This window comes from Myotis daubentonii, chromosome 9, assembly GCF_963259705.1.
Source record: "Myotis daubentonii chromosome 9, mMyoDau2.1, whole genome shotgun sequence".
NCBI classification, from domain to species: Eukaryota; Metazoa; Chordata; class Mammalia; order Chiroptera; family Vespertilionidae; genus Myotis; species Myotis daubentonii.
This window is the reverse complement of record NC_081848.1, coordinates 82,103,230-82,119,234: the sequence shown is the minus strand read 5'-3', so window position 1 is coordinate 82,119,234 and position 16,005 is coordinate 82,103,230. Positions and strand designations below refer to the sequence as shown.

Sequence of the window (16,005 nt, the reverse complement as noted above, 5' to 3'; positions counted from 1 at the left end):
AGCTGCGGACGCGGCTAAGTGGTGTCGGCGGCTCCGAGTGGCTGGTCTCCCGGAGCTGACAGCGCGTCGCTGGGGGAATAATTAATTCCGCGGCTGAAAACCCAGGGCTGCAAGTTGCCACGTTACTTGCCAGATTAATACAAGCAGCTAATTAAGATGGAGAGGCGAGGAGCGACTGGCGCTCCCAGAGCAGGGCCAGCGGCCGCGGGGAGCTCGGAGGCGGCCAGGCAGCTGGAGCCGGGCCCTGGGGGGAGCAGGGGGGGCCGGCGGGACCCCAGGCCGACAGGCAGGCGGCTGAGGGGCTGCCCCCCGCCCCCCCCCCCCGGCCCTGGATGCGGCCTCTGCCCCAGGAAGGCACGTTCGGTGACCCCGTGCGGGCTGTTGGCCAGGCACCGGCGAGGCTGCACACAGGCCTGTTCACTCACGGGGAAGCCGCAGGAAAGCTGTTGTCCCCATCTATAGACACGGAGGCCGAGGCCCCAGGGTTGTGTGGCGCGTGGAGGTCGCAGGATCGCAAGTGGGTCTGTCTGACTCCAAAGCTGAGCCCGTAAAGTGGGCTGACCCCAGGGCAGACTGCCCGAGGGCCTGTCCCAGGGCGGCCCTCCCATGGCCGGGGCCCGGGCTTGCCTCCTCCACATCACGGCAGAGCGCACAGTAGGCCCGCCCCCGCCCCGCCAGGTCTGAGTGCAGAGCTGGGGGGAGTGGGCACCGGGACAGCCCTGTCCCAGAGCCAGCAGGGGCATCTCGGGTCCAGGGGGTCCAGCTCCCAGCGCCCTAGGTCCTCAGGGCAGTCCTGGCGGCTGTCGGAAGCTGCCCTCTGTGGTCCTTCCCCACCTCCCCCATCACCTCTCTCTCTTAATTAACACCGGCTGCAAATGAGCTGGCTCCCGCTCTGAGGGCTCCGTGCCAAATGGGTTGGCAGGGAGCCGTGAAGGGGCAGGAGGGGAGGGGGCACCGACCTGCCGCTCTGCAGGCCTCTGTTGGAAGGCGATGCCAACCCCACCTTGTGCGACCCTGCCCAGGAGAGGGGACTGGGGTGACTGAGGTCCACCGGGCCGGGAGGATCCGGGGGCCGAGGAGGCGGGCCTGGGCCAGGGGAAGGCTTTCCCCAGGCTGAGCGGGGGGAGGGCGCCAGGTGGCATTACCTGCCACAGGTGGGAAAGTCGATTTGGGCTGCACAGAGGACTGGTCACCGGCCTGTCCCCAGCTCATCAGGTGTCCTAGGAGGCTGGCCTGCAGGGCCCTTGCCCAGCCCGCCACACTCAGCCCTCCACGGTGGGGTCGCAGGGGAAGGGCAGTGACCCTGCGGTCCTCCCCTGCTCTCGCCCTGGCCCGCGTCTGGCTCTGTCCCAGGTACCTGGCTGCCTGGCCACCGGAACGCCCACAGGCTGACCAAGGTCTCAGCTGGGCCGGATCCCCGGGCAAATGGCCTGGGGGTTTGGGGAGGATGCTGACAAAGGGGGGGGCACTGCCGAAGACACCAACAGCCTCTCCCACCTGAAGCAGGTGGTCCCAGGCCTTCCTGCTCCCAGGCCAGGGCTGGCTCTCCCCACCTCCCCCACCCGACGCCGCCCTTGCGTCTCCAGCTCCTGCCCCTTCTGCTGGCCGCCCTTCATGCCCCTCGGTTTGGCTTCAGGCTTCCATCACCACTGGGATTAGCCCATTTCTCAGGTGAGGAAACGAGGCTCGCAGAGTGAGTGGGGAGTGGGGAAGGGGCTGGAACAGGACAGTTGGTCGTCGGCACCTGCTTCCTTCACCCCTGTTCCCTCCCTGAGCCTGAAGGGCTCCTGACACCTTCTCGCTGAGCCTGGCGAAGGCTGAGCCGCCGCGTGGTGTGGGGATGAGCCCTGGGTTCCAGTCTAAGCCGGGCTCCCGACCTGGCTCTGCCCCAGGGACCTACTCCTGCCCCAGCCAAGCAGGGCTCTGTGAGCTCAGGCGGGGCTGGGCGAGCTGGGCCCTGGCCTCCCCCTGGGCTAGGGAGGGGGGTGAGGCTTAGTCTGGCTTTGCAGGGGGTGTGGGTTCCTGGGACAGAGGGGGCACCCTGGGGGCTGGGGTGCAGGTCTGGCAACGGCCAGCGGACTCTGCTCATCATTGGCCCCCCACCCCCCGCAGCGCAGGGGGCCCAGGCCCCTGCGTCCCCTGCCCGGGACATGCCTGTGCCGCGCTCCACTGGCCTTGTGTCACCGGCTCCAAGCTCAGTGCTGGGTCTGTGACCTTGGGGCGGCAATGAGTCCTCACCCCTCTCACCAGTCACTACCAAATCCTCTGTCCCCTGATGGTGGCCCGCCGGGTCAGGGGCTGGGGGCCTGGGGCGCTCACTCCCCACCTCCACACACTCTGCTGCCCTCCCCTGCCCCCCACTGCTACTCCTGCAATGTACCCCCACCCCCATTCACCCCTGCTCCCTCCACGCCCTCAGGCCCTGCGCACCTCCTCTGGGGCGGGGCGGGGTGAGGTGGGGGACCCAGCCCCTCCCCCCCAGCACTTGCTGTCCCTGTGGGCAGGGTGGTGTCGCTCCCCAGGCTGTGCTCCAACTCCTGAGCTGGTTCAGGGCTGGCAGGTGGCCACTGCCCAGTGACAGGGAGAAGCTAGGCCACCGTCACTGCAGGGCAGAGGACACCCGGGGGCAAGGCAGACCCGGGGGCCACTGCTCTCTCTGCACAGAACAGTTTAACTGGGTGCCAACCATGTGCCAGGTGCCACAAGCATACTGAGATGAAGCAGACACTGTCCCTGGAAGGAGGGGGGCTCCAGTCCTGGGGGGTGGGCGGGGGCATGCAAATGCCAAGAGCCGGGGCAGCCTGAAGACTGGCAGGCTTCATGGAGGAGGCGGCCTGTGAGCTGAGGCTGGAGGGAGGCTGTGCTTTCAGAGTAGGAAAGGCATGTGGGTGGGGCATGGCCCTACGGGTCAGGGCACTTTCCTGTTCAGGATGAGGGGCCTGGTCAGGGGGACCTGACTCAACCGCTGGAGGGGCGGGGGTCGGAGGGGCTGGAGGAGCTGGGATGGGAAGAGGCGGAGCTGAGGGGCTGAGGGAGGCCCCTCCTCCTCTTCCGGTTGCCCCCCCCCCCCTGCCCAGCACCTCATCAGAGGAAGAGCCCCCACTTTGAGGGCCCAGTCATGTGTCCTGGGGAAAGTGTTGTCATTTCTTTTAAGGAAAACGTGAACTTTAAGGTTGAAGAAGATGTTTTCATGTATAATGTTCACATGTTTGTCTTTATGCCAAGAAAGTAATCAAATCTAGCTTTAATACTTTTTTAGATAAAAAGGGCCCACAGTGGCAGGAGAGCTGGGCGGAGGCCAGGTCAGCTCCGAGGACCCCGTGCGGGAGGCACCGTTCCTGCCCCGTTTACAGACGAGGGAGCTGGTCCACGGAGCACGGCCTCTCACGGCGGATGGAGATTCTCCTCTTTTACCCGCGGCTCCTTGACCACCCCCCCCCCCCACCCCGCCAGCCCCTGGGCGCTCAGGGTAGAGAACTGATCCCTGGCATTCCCAGGCCTATGGCCCGCCGGCTCACCCCTCATCGCTTCCCCGCGCCCCTCCACCTCTCCCTCAGCCACACCCCAGGTCCTCATACCTGCCCCACTCCCTCTGCCCCAGGGCCTGTGCATGGGCTGGTACTGCTGCCTGGAAGACACCCTCCCCACCTCCCAGCCTGGGAGTCAGCCTTGAGCGCGCCAGCTACCAGGGTCTCGAGCAGCCCTGGCTACGCCCTCCCCTGGGTCAGGAATCACTGCCAGCATCTTCCCCTCCCAGGTGAGTGCCTCCCCCCTCCCCCCTTAGCCCGTGTGTCGCGCCCACAGTGTGTCCCAGCTCCCAGCACAGAGCCGGTGCGCAGCAGGGCCCGCTGACAGTTTACTGAGCAGACCGAACAGGCTGTACATGGGTTGTGCTCAGAGTCGCTCAGCCAGGCCGCACGGGTGGCCCCGGGGCCTCGCAGAGGCAGGGCCTGGGTGGGGAGGTGCCGGCCGCAGGGCTGGTCCAAGGGCAGTGGCGGGAGGCGAGTGGGTGGGAGCCTTTCTCTGATGGGAACCAGATCCTCCACCCCGGGTGGGGGAGCACCCAGGGAGGCGGGGACACGCGGGGGCACTGCCAGAGAGGGGACTCAGTGACCTGAGGAAAGCGCTGAGCCGGTCACTGGGCCAGGGAGGGCCTGCACGCGGGCACAGTGGTGACAGCAGTGACTTTGAGCCCACACAGTCCCTCTGTGTGTTTCCGGGGGCCGCTGCTGACACATGCCCGTGACCGCTGCTCCTCCAAACACCTTGTCCCGGCCTCACACGCCGGGGAGGCCGCCCACCAGCCTCCCGGAACTGGGGGCTGCTCCCCCCGCCCCCGCAGGCCTGGCCGCTGTCCTCCATCCTCCTTTGCGAGGCCAGATCTCAGCTTTCTGTCATTTGACCAGTCGGCATCCAGTGCCCACTGTGCCAGGCTCTGGGACACAGCCAGGCAAGGCCCTGCAGCACAGAGCTCACCGGCCAGGGCGGGTTGGGAAACAATTGAAGGAGAATAAACTGAATAAAGAGAATCAGTCAGCACCAGAGGCTGGGAAGGGAGTAAAAGGGAGAGGAGAGCGGCAGACGGGCGGTGGGGCTGATCTAGAAGGATCAAGAGACTGCTGCATGGAGGGAGCCAGCCTGTGCAAAGGCCCTGGGGCAGGAGTGGGCCTGGCGGGTTTGAGGTACATCCAGGAGGGGGCGAGTAGGAAAGAAGGTCAGAGGGCAATGGGGGCAGGAGGGGGACCCGCTAGCTACTGCACTGTCCAGGGGATCCCTTCCCCAACCTCCCTGAGGGGGAGCCTCTTTGGCACCCCCCCCCCCCCCCGCCTAGGTGTCCTGACTGCAGCTGCCCTTTCTGGCCTGCCTCCCCCCGGGCTGGGCCCCACTGCTCACCTGTACCCCAGAGCCTGGCACAGTGCCTGGTACCTACGAGGTGACGATTGCTGACCGGCAGCCCAGCTCCACAGGCAGGTTTAGGGGCGTGGGCTTTGTTCTTGGGAAGTCCGTGCGTTGCCCCCCAGGCCAGTGGCGGGTACTTGTGCTACTGAGGGCGAGTCGTCTAAAGCATGTTTTAGATGAGAATCGCCCCACCGAGGGAATGAAACCTAAAATGTGCTGAACTTTTGAAGACAAAACAAGAGACTTCAAAGGCATCTCACGCTGCGGGCAGTTACCCTGTGTGACGCGCTCTGCCCCTCAGGCCAAGGTCATGTCCGCTGAGGTGGGGCTGCCCGTGAAAGTGTGAGGGTCGCTGCCCAGTTCCCAGGTTCGGGGGAGCTCACGGGGGAGCGGGGCAAGGGGCTCCCATCTGTGGGCACCGACCACAGGCTTTCACACGGCACCGCCGCTGCCCATCTGAACGCGTCCTATTACAGATGGGGAAACTGAGGCCCAGAGAGGCGAAGGGACGTGCCCAAGGCCACGGGGCTTAGTGGGAGGGGCGATGTCTGTGCTTGGCCAGGCCTGGTCCTGAAACCCCAGCTGTGAACTTGAATTTGAGCCAGTGGCTCTGCCTCCTGGGGCCTCAGTCTCCTCATCTGTGGGGTGGGTAGGTCAGTTAACTGACGTCCTCGGGGGGCATGGGTGGTAACGTTCAAAATGCCCGTAAAACTGTGATGGCCCCATAGGGTGTCCCAGTGGCAACGGGGTCCCCTAACAAGAGCAGCTTCTTACTGAGTTTGGTCACCAGCTCCCTAGGGAGAGCCATGGGGACTTTGCTGAACGGGCAGCTCCATTCTACAGAAGGGGAAACGGAGGCTCAGGTAAGCGCCTGGCCCGAGGCCACACAGGTTGGGGTGGTGGAGACAGGGTTCGAAGCCTGCGGGTCTGACCTGGAACCCGGGACACTGAGCATCCTGCTCAGACTTGGCTTGTTTGCCTCCAGGACTGAGCCCCACACCCGCTCTGCTCTGAGCAAAGCCCTGCGATCCTCAAAGCTGTTGGGAGCTGTACCCAGCTGGGCCCCCACTTCTAGGACGCCCCTCTCACTGGCCCTGACTCCTCTGCCTCCCCCGAGCCTTCACTCCTGCCCTACCCCCGGGTTTGCCCAGGCGTCCACCCCAGGCCTCCCTACAAAAGCCAGCCAGGCAGCCGTTTCAGCTCAAAGCCTGCGAGTGGGTGGTGGTTCCTGCGGGCCTGGGCCTCTCCCTTGTCCCCTCCTGCCTGGGTGCCTTGGACTCGGCCCCTAGAGACCCAACCTCCCAGCCAGTGGCCCCCAAGCTGGACCCCAAGCCCCTCAATGCCCGCTCTCCAAGCCCCATCACAGTCACCGTCCACAAGGAATTCATGGGTAATCCACATCAACACAACACACATGGGCAAAAAGCAAAAGAAAAGGGAGTCACCCTTCCCTCATCACTCAGATCCCACGAGCCCCTGTTCACTTTCCTGTCGGACCTTTTAGACTTTAAATAAAAACCAAACATAGTTAATAACACATTTATCAAGCCAGTTCTCTGCGCCAGGCACCGGGCCAGGTCTTTTAGATGGAGTCTCTCATTTCATAGTTCCCTCCCCTGCGAGCCTAGTGAGGGTGATATTATTCCCCCACTTTACAGATGAGGAAATAGAGGCTCAGAGAGGTCGAGTGACTTGCCCCAGGTCGCACAGCTGGGCTGGGAAGCGGGGGAGCCAGAGTTCGAGTCAGGTAGTCTGACCTCTAAGGGACCAGGGCGGGCTGCAGCGCTGCGGGGGCAGACCAAGCAGACCCAGCCCGGGCTGCCGGGCCTCCCCTCCCCCAGGAGCCGGGGGCAGGCGCTCAGCGTCCCGCCATTAGCATAACCATGAGAGGAGCATCCCTGAAACCCAATTACCAGGAGATGGCTTGGGCCCCAGCCAGCCGGGTGCAGGCTCCATCTGCACAGGAATGAGGGGCGGGAGCCCAAGGGGGAGTGGATGGCTGGCTGAGGGAAATGTCCTGAGGGGAGGGGCCGGACAAGGCCCCGGGCCAGGCTCGGGGTCGGTGTGGGGGTGACCCCTCTGATCAGTGCCGCTGGACAAGCCAACTACCCCCAAGGACAAGTCACAGGCTCCTCCGCCCCCAGCTGGCCGGGTGACCCCGGGCAGCTCCTCGCCTTCTCTGAGCTTCATTTTAAAACCAGGAGCTGATTGAACAGAAAACAAACCGAGGGTTTGGAGGAGGAGAGAGGACCCCCCAACAGCCAGGCAGGCGGGGCCTCCACTTCCCACTTCCCCCGAGTGTCTCCTCTCTCCTGGGCCACCCTTCCTCTGCCCCGCACCCTCACTCATCCTCTCAGCAGCCTTTCCTATTGATTTCTCTCACACACACACACACACACACACACACGGCCCCTTGACCTACCACCAGCCCAACAAACACACCATCACAGAAGAGTTGAAGCCCCCGCAATGCAGAGGAACCCCACCCTGCATTCAGGTTGCATGTTCCTGACGGTTCTGCTGTGCATGACATTAGCGAGGCCTGCATGTCTCCATTTCATATAAAGCGGGGCTCCTGGGGGTGGCCGCATGCCCCCGCCACGCTGGGGAGGTGACCCCGGTCGGCCGTGCTGCTCTAGTCGGTCTGTTTTCACTGCCGTGTAATACTCCGGGCGGGGACCGCCCCGCACGCATCCATCTGCTCTCCCACAGACCAGCAGGCCGCCGTGCCAGTTTTGTCTCTGGCAAACGCAGCTGCAGTGGCATCTTGCACACATGCGCTGGGAATTCTGTCGGGCGTACACCTGGGAGTGGGGCTGCTGGGCAGTGGGATATGCTCATCTTTTACTTCACTAGTTTCTGCCAAATTGCTCTCCAAAGTGGTTGTTCCGATGATCGCTTTAAAATATAAATTAAGTCATGTCACTTCCCTGCTTAAAAATCTCAAATAGCTTCCGATTACATTAGAATAAAATCCATATTCCCCTCCATGAATGCCTGGCTACATCCCACACTCTGCTCCCCCCAGTTTCCTGGCCTTCTTTCTCTTCCTCCAATAGGTCTTGCTCTTTCATGCCCCAGGGCCTTTGCACATTCTGCTTCCTCTGCCTGACACACTCTCCCTGCAGCTTTTCCCAGACAGCCTCCTTCTTATCCTTCAGGTCTCAATGAAAAGTCACCTCCTCCGAGAGGCCCCTCTTGACCACCCAGCCGAATGCCTCCTGTTCCTCTTATCGCACTGGACTTTCTGCTGGAGCCCTCACCATGGTCCTGAATGACTCATCCTCAGGCTCGTTGGCTGATGTGCTCCCAGCATGGCAGCCTGTGGGAGACGACCTAGTCTTTTTTGGTCATTCTTGTACCCAGAGGCCAACACGGGGTCGGCAGTGAGGAGCTGCTCATGGTGCCATTCATCCATTCAGCAGACATTGATTTGGGTCCGTCTGGTCCCATGTCTGGAGGGTGCGTGAGCTGTGTGGGCCAGGGAGGGTGAGCTGCAGCGGAGGCTCTGAGGGGAGCGTGGTCGAGTTGAGGGCAGGGAGCCGGAGCCTTCTCCGGAGGCCTGAGGGAGCCAGGGCAGGTGTGGGAGCAGCAGGGTGGGGCTTGCACTTTAGAAACACGCTCTCTGAGCTGAGCGGGAGGGAACTGCAGGGGGTGGGCCTGGGGCAGGGGCTGGGGTAAGTGGTGGCCCAGGGTTGACGGAGGGCCAGGAAGAGAGGCAGTGCGGCACCCACAGGGACCAATTAGAGGAGTGTGGGCAACGGTTGGATCAGGCCTGGGACCGGCTTCCGATGTGGCCCAATCAGGTCGATGGAAGGAGCACTTTGCGTGTGAGCTCCCCTCCGGTCCCCTCCTTCCTCCACTGCAGGGAGCTGGGGGCAGCTTCCTGATGCAGACACCACCGGCTCCCCCTGGATCCCGGAGGCGCCCTTGACTGGCCCCGACCCTCAGGCTCAGATGGGAAACTGAGGCTCGGAGGACAGGATCACTCCTGTTGGAGCAGGAAGTGCTGCCTGGAGACCAAACAGGCTCGCCTTCTCTTCGGGACAGAAGGAAGGGCGAGCACTTGCTGCCCAGGGAGGACTTCCTCGGACACTGCCCACCCCCAGCCTGGCCAGCCTGCCTCCTCGGCCGCCTCTGACCGCTGGTGGCTCCTGCACCTGCCTGGGACTCTCAGGACCAAAGACTTGGGGGCAGGCGGGGGTGGGGGGAGGGGGAAAGGGGGCTCATTTGAGGTCACTCAGCCGGGAAGAGGCGGAGCAGGTTAATCCTTCGGTGGGAGCAGAGCCCCTCAGAAGGGCCAGGGGAGGTGGGTAAGGAGTCCCAGCTCCCGCCCTTCCCTGGCCCTGGGGTCTGGGAGCCGGGGCACCCCAGCCCTGTAGGCTCAGGGCGGCCATCCTACCCCCTTCCAGGCCCCAGCCCGGCTCCTGCCCTGACTGCCTCAGGTCCCCCCTGGGCTGGGTGCCCCTCCTCTCAGTCTTTCCAACCTCCCAGCTGGGGCTCTGCCGTGAGGAGGGGGAGGAGGAGGGAGAGGGAGGGGAGAGGAGGCAGCAGTAGCAGCCATTGGTATGCAAGGCCCTGCCTCAGCCCCTCCAAGGCCCAGCCTTTCTGCTCAGCTCTTTAAGAATCCCTCCTAGGCAGCCGCAGAGAGCAGCTTGGTGGTTGCTGGGCAACACCCCCCCCCCATCCCATTGGCACCCTCTCCCCCTCCTCCTCCCCCTCCCCCTCCCCTGTGCCTCCTCTCGGCCCAGTCTCAGCAGTGCACTTAGCTGAGAACCCGCCAGGCCTGGCTGCACCTGTGCCAGCAGGTGAGGGGCCTTGAGTGACCCCACCCAAGCCCAGCCCTGGGCCACGGCTCTGTGCCACCAGGACTTGAGGAAGGAGACCCCGGGCTCAGGACACCCCATCTGTAGACCCCTTGCCACCCGTCTTCAGTGGCTTCAGCCGCCCTGAGGGAAAGGAGCTGCTGGGGGAAGGGCAGAGAGGACCCAGGAGCTGAGTCGACCCAGCGCTGGGCTGCGCCTGCAGATTTGTGCTGGGGGAAGACCCCTCCTTTCTGCAGGCCGCACGCTCCCCACCCTCCCTGCGCCCTTCTCTCTGTCTTGCCTCCCTGTCTGGCCAGGAACCTGGGTGGGGAAGAGCCCCTGATAAAAAGGTCTGCAGGGGTCAGAAGAGGCTCCGTGATGAGTGGTGGGGTGTCACTGGAGGCCCCAATCTCAGAACCCGGGCATCTTCCACCCCACCTTCCTCAGCCCTGCCCTTCCCTCCTCCCTGCTGGGCAGTCTCGGGGACCCTGCCCTGCGGCTCCCCAACATCTTGGGCATGTGCCCTCTCTTTGTCCTCCCAACTTCCTTCCTGATCAGGCTTGCACGTCTGGCCTCCCCTCTGCTTCCATCTCCACCACCCTCTGCCCGGAGCCGCTCACCGCCCACCCCTCCGCCTGGCCTGCCCCCTGTGCACAGTTCACACCTCTGTTCCTGAACTTGGAATGTGTACCAGGTGAGTGACAGCCAGTCCCCAGAGAAAGCATTAGCTCTGCTGGGAATAATGGCCCGGGAGCGAGTGGGTGAGGGAAGGAGTGAGTGAGAGGCAGCCCCGGGTCTGGCAGAGATGGGAGGGGGGCGGGGGTGATGTCATTTGTGGGGAGAAGAGGAGGTTCCCAACAGACAGGAGGGCCCATCAGAGACAAGTCTCTGTCCCGCCAGGGAGGGGGCTGGCTCGGAACCCTGGCCCCCGGGGGCACAGTCCTGCCTCGGCCCAGGCCCGGGTTGGACCTCTCTGGCTTCACTCCCCGTGTCGCCCGCACACACCCGGACCACGCCCTGCCCTGCCCTGCCCTGCCCGGGCCGGAACACCATCTCAGGGCAGTTCCAGTTGGGAGCAGCTGTCACCGCGAAGGCAGGGCTGTTCTCTCCAACGCCCAGCAGGGCCGGACTGCTCTGGCCACACACGGGCCTATGGCAGGTGCTGGGGACACGAAGGGACCCAGGGGCTCTGGCTGTGCCCTCGGGGTGCTGGGAGAGATGGACGCCAACAAAACACGGGCTCTGTCAGTTCCAGGCTTCGCCACTGTTTTGCGGACCTCAGGGGTGGGGTGCAGGGGAGAACGTACCAGCCACGGCCGCTCTCAGCAATGCGAAAACGTCGTCCAGTGGGTGGAAAATGTAGCCCACAAGTCACATGTGATCACAGACTGAGCGGAGAGCTGCCGAGGAGAGGCCTGAGGGAGCAGAGAGCAAGGGGGCCTCCTTGGGAAAGTGGGGTTCAGGGAGGACAGGATGGGTAAGCCCGGGATTAAGGGGTGAGCAGGAGTTGGCTGGACCTCTTGGCGGAGGGAAGCGGGACCCCTGTGTCAGTGCCCGGGGCAGGAGTGTGCCCAGAGGCCGGTGGCGGGGAGCACTGCGGCTGAAGCAGGAGTGCTCCCTCCCTGGCCAGCAGCTTCCCCAGGCCCAAGGCCCAGGCCAACCCTTCGGTGGTCCCACTGCCCCCAGCTCAGGAGTCGCTGGCTTCATCCTGCCTGGCTGTGGTCCCTGCTGTGTCCACTCCCTTCTCTGGGCATCTTCCTGGGCTGAGGGTCTAGTTCCCTGCTTCCCCAGAGATTTGCGCTGGGGTCCACCCGCAGCTCCTGCACCCTGACCCTTGCTCTGGGGAGGAGCCCCGCCTCTGGGTGCAGGATGGAAAGGGTCAGTCAGGTGGGGTGGGGAAGCTGCTCGGATGGACGTCCTGGTGAGGGCTGGTATGCCTGACAGGCGTGCCCAGCAGGTGTGCACAGCCAGCCTGCCCACAGGCCACGTGCCATGGTTCATGGACACCTCCCTGGGGGCCCCCTCAGGTATCCCCAGACCCAGAGGACCCTGGGATCTTGGAGGGCAGAGATGAGGTGCTCCTGCCCCCCGCCCCCCAGCACAGGCCCACCCAGGGCCACCACCTTGGTTGACAACAATCTACTAACGGTGAGCCGTGTTGTCCCTTACAGCACTTCACAGTGCACTTGCCTCTTGGAACCTCAGGGACTGTCACACCAGCCCCAGGATGTCTGCGAGGCTCATGGAGATAAGAAAACTGAGGAGCAGCAAGGCTAGAGGCTAGGACAGTGCCGGGGTCCCCAGCGGGTAAGTGGGGAGGTGGCGAGCAGAATCCAGGCCAGGGGCCTGCAGAGAGAGTAGGCAGATGGGGAAGCGGGTGCTGGGGGCAGGGTCCGGGTGACCTTGGCTGTCGGTGGTAGGGCCGGCCACGCCTAGCTGCTGGGCACCGCCGGGTGACGGCCGCCCCGGGAGCAGGGGAGCCGGGCTGGTCCAGCCCCGGTCGAAGCCACACGTGGCCCCCGGTGACTGCCGCCTGGGCTGAGAGCACCTGGAGTGCCGAGTTCGAAGACAGAGGCGAGCTCAGGTCCTGGCCCAGGGCCCCACCAACCTCCCTGCTTCCTGGTGCACACAGGCGCTCAGCAAGCGCTTGTTGGATGAACAAGTAACTTTCTGAGTCTCATAGCTGACGGTGCCCCGGCTGTGCTTACACTCCCTCCCTGGCACCCTGTCCTTCCGCGAGAAAGGCCAGACTCCCCAGGCTTGCTCAAGGCCCTGCACACCTGGCCTGGCTGCTGCCAATCCCCTCATCTTCACCCCCCCCACCCCCCAAGCTCCTCTCTCCAAACCACAGGTTCTGTCAGTCACAGCGCATACCCCGTGACCCTCCAAGACCTGGCTCAGGAGCCCCTCCCTGGGAAGCTGGCCCTGGTGCCTGGGGGTGAAGAGGTCGGTTTCAGCGCGCCCCAGCTGTGTGGGTGCCAGGCCCCTCGCTGGATTTCCTGCTTTGCCAGGACTGGATGGAGCAGGCCCTGATTCACTTTTGGTCTGCGGTGTCCCCCAAGGTGCTCAGACACAGCGGACCTCCACAGATGCTCTGTGAACTGGGCACAGCCGAGCGAGTTACGGTGCATCAGCTCGAGGGAATATCGTGCCATTAAGAACACGATTCGGAAGATGATATCTGGGTATTGAAGAGCCCCCGCTAGAGCTACATGCACACCCTCCGTTCCACCTCGGGCGGAGTGCGCCCTGGGCCGGCTCTGCGCTTGGGATGTGGGCGGCAGGGATGGAAAGGATGCAGTTGGACGAGGAGGAAGACACGCACATATTTCCTGAGCAACATGCCAGGGGCCACGAGGGAGGGACGACGGAGCCTGAGGGCCCCGCGTCCATCTGGGGGTCTGGGCAGGCGGAACGGAAAGCACAGCTCTGTGAAAATTACAGCTGACAGCGCAGGACAAGCCTGGAAGGGCGCAGGGCAACAAGGGCTGTGGACGCCACAGGGCAGCGGCATTGTGGGTGATTTTTCTTTCCTTTCTTATTGGTATAATGTTTGGGCAATAAATAAAAATTGGGAGGAAAAAATGGCTGTTTGGTGAATTGAGTAGAAATGGGGAGCAGAAGGGGAACGAAGGGGAGGTAAATGGGAAGGGAAAGGTGAGGACGGAGTGAGAACAGAGGTGACAGCCACAGGCACGGAAGGCCTCACTGTGCCCCAGGGCCGGGGGCAGGAGGGGTGGGGAAGTACAGGGGTGAGGGGGGCAGTGTCTCTCCCTCCAGGGACCTGAGAGTCCCCTCCCACAGGGCAGGGGTGGCTTGGCCAGGCCCTGGAGGACAGCAGAGAGCAGCGTGTGCTGGGCCCCTGGCAGCCCCTGACACAGGCCTGGGGTGGTTCTGGGGAGAGGGGTCCCAGCCAGATTGTGGGGAGTCTGGGTGTTGACCTGCAAGCAGTGGGGCCAGGAGAAGGGGGAGCTCTAGGCAGAGGCAGGGACTCAACTCCAGGGAAAAGGAGGGCAGGATGGGATGACGGGGCTCAGGCTCAACAGAGAGCCCCCTCCTGTCCCAGAGATTGTCAGGAGCACGCAGGCTCCTGGCTAAGTGGGGGGATGTTTGGCCCACCCCCAACTCCAGACCCCACACAGCAGGTGCAGACATTTCCCCAGTCCCTAATGTGTGCCCAGCTCTGCCCAGCCACCTCCTGGTCAGGTCTCCTTCAACGCTCCGAGGCAGGTGGCTCATGCCCCCATTTCTCAACAGAGGACGCCGAGGCTTGGAGAGGTTAGGTAACGCTCAAGGTCACAGTGGGCTTTGGGGGGGTAGGTGCGGGGCTGGGATCTGACCTGGCAGGGCTGGGGGGCAGTGGGGGCGGGGAGGGCACCGCACAAGGAGGCCTGGGCGCTTAGAGCCAGTGCAGGTGAGGGGTCCGCGTGGGGAAGGGCGCCAGGCAGGGAGGAAGGGGTAACCCTCGCGTGGGTACGTTAGTGAATGAATGCATGGGTGGACGGATGAATGAATGAATGGCTAGATGGCTGGAAGGATGAATGAATGAGTGGGTGCAGAGAGGAGGGTGTGAGGGCAGGCTGTGAGCGTGAGAGCCCCTGTCTGCCCCCCCTCACCCCCCCCCCCGCCCCCGCGCTGGAGGCTGGCTCTGGGAACCTCCCTCCTCGCCCCGGGAGCCCGGCTCCCCAACCTCCTCCTCCCGCCTCCCAGCCATTTTCGCCGGAGGGCAGGGGTAGGAGGCCGCGGAGGCCGGTTCTCGCGGGCTGGGCCCGAGTCCCCGCGCGGCCGCGCAGCCTCCCGCGCCGGGTCCCGCCGGCCAGTGCGCAGCGCGGCGCCCCCGCCCCCGTCGCCTCCTCCCCGCCTTCCCCGCCCCCCGCACCGCTTCCTCCCCTCCCTCCCCTCCCTCCCGGCTCCGCGCCTGCACGCACGGCCCCCGCCGCCGCCGCCGCCGCCGCGAGGGGAGAGGCGGCCGCCCAGCCTGGTTCCCCGCGCCCTGCTCGCCGCCGCCGCTCGCGCAGGCACCGCTGCTGGCCCTCACCCCGCCGAGCGCACCCGCCCGGGCGCCCGCCCCCGCCCCGGGCGCATCCCCGCGCACAGCCCCGCCGCTCCTCCGGGCGCCCGAGCCGGGCAGATGCGCCGCTGCGCGCCCCTCGCCCCGGGCCCGACGCTGCGCTCCGCTCGCCGGGGGCTCCTCTCCCGGGCTCCGCGGGCGCCTGCCCGCTCCGGGTCCCTCCCGCTCCTTGGAATAACCCCTGAGGCTCCAGCCGTCGCCGCAAAGTTTCCCGAGGAGACCCGCCTCCCCGGCCGCTGCGCAGGTAAGGAAGGATCCGCGGGGCGGGGGCCGGGGCCGCGAGCGGGACGGGGCGCCGGGGCCAGTGGGGCGGGGGCTGGGAGTGCGCGGGGCGCCGCGGGGGCGGGCTGCCCGGTTCGGACCCGGCGCCAGGGGGGGGGGGCGCTCCGCCTTTGGGATTTGGGGCGGGGGTCGCCGAGTCGACAGCCGAGCGCCGGCGGAGCTGGCCCAGCCGCGGGGAGGTGCGGGGTGCGCGGGGAGGTGCGGGTGCGCGGTCGGCGGCTCCACTCTCCAGAGCTGAGGTTGGAAAGGGCGGGGGCCCGGACGGAACCCCAGCCCGAGCCCCTCGCTGCGCCCCCAGGGGGCGGCCTGGCCCGCCGTGGGGTGCCAGGTTGGGCCGGTTGGTTACAGTTCCGGCCTCGCACCCAGAAACCGGAGGGTTTGGGGAGCCTGGAGAGAGGCAGCCGGCCGGCCCAGGCGCGGCGTTCCGGTCCCCACCAACTGCGTGAGTCACGGCTGGAACGAGGTTTTATTTTTAAAACGACTTCAAGGGGGGCATAAGCAGCTCCAACTTCCCTCCCGTGCGCGCCGTGGACTGTGGCCTGTGCGGCCGGGGCTGGGGCGGTGCACCTGGGCTGGAGCCGTGGGACTGATGTGCTTGCGTCCCAGGGCAGCCAGCCCCCCACCCGAGCTCGAGGCCAGGCACACGCCCCTCCTCCGGGGACTAGAGGCCGAGGGAAGGAGGCTGGAGAGCCGCCCCCAGCTGCAGGGAGCCTGGCTGATCGGAGGTCTCCGTGGAGAAAGTTCCTGAGGAGCTGGAGGCATCAGGGAGCAGCCCCAGGCGTCCAGGTGCCCTGAGGGCTGCAAGGCTCCCGGTGTGTGGTTTTGAGATAATACAGCCCAGCTGGGTGGGATGCGCCAGGCCCCTGCAGCCCCAGCCAGAGCCCTGATAGGAATAAAGGCCTGGCTGGGGGCAGAGGGGGACGCTGAGTCCAGCCCTGCCCCACCCTG

General features: G+C 65.2%; 2 protein-coding genes across 5 annotated transcripts in view; one reads left to right on the top strand and one right to left on the bottom strand.

Moving 5' to 3' along the window:
• MACROD1 (mono-ADP ribosylhydrolase 1) overlaps window positions 1–16,005 on the bottom strand; it is a 128,998-nt gene that overhangs the window by 16,473 nt on the left and 96,520 nt on the right. The gene's annotated exons all lie outside the window — the stretch shown is intronic.
• The window catches only part of FLRT1 (fibronectin leucine rich transmembrane protein 1), a 61,971-nt gene continuing 60,620 nt past the window's right edge, over window positions 14,655–16,005 (top strand). The window contains exon 1 of the mRNA XM_059710288.1: window positions 14,655–15,019. The gene's annotated coding sequence lies outside the window, so the exon portion shown is untranslated. The remainder of the gene's footprint in view (window positions 15,020–16,005) is intronic.